Raw genomic sequence first — 257 nt, 5'->3', positions numbered from 1 at the left:
CAGAAGAGCACCACTCTCCAATGAAAGAAGAATGAAGGCCCCCTCACCACTGAAGGTACCTAGGTCTTGGCCTTTCGAAAAAGGCAATTATCCCCGCGTCACAAGGCAGTGCAAGAAAGACACCCGGGGGCACCAATCCACATGACATATGCTTAGAGCAGATTCTCAGTACGCAAGGTTTGGGAAACCCTTCGCTCCCCCAAAGCAAGTCCCCTAGCACTACCAGCAGGATATTTGCTTCCCGCTCCCGTTTCTAC

This window comes from Penaeus monodon, chromosome 21 (genome assembly GCF_015228065.2).
Source record: "Penaeus monodon isolate SGIC_2016 chromosome 21, NSTDA_Pmon_1, whole genome shotgun sequence".
NCBI classification, from domain to species: domain Eukaryota; kingdom Metazoa; phylum Arthropoda; class Malacostraca; order Decapoda; family Penaeidae; genus Penaeus; species Penaeus monodon.
This window is presented reverse-complemented; position numbering follows the sequence as displayed.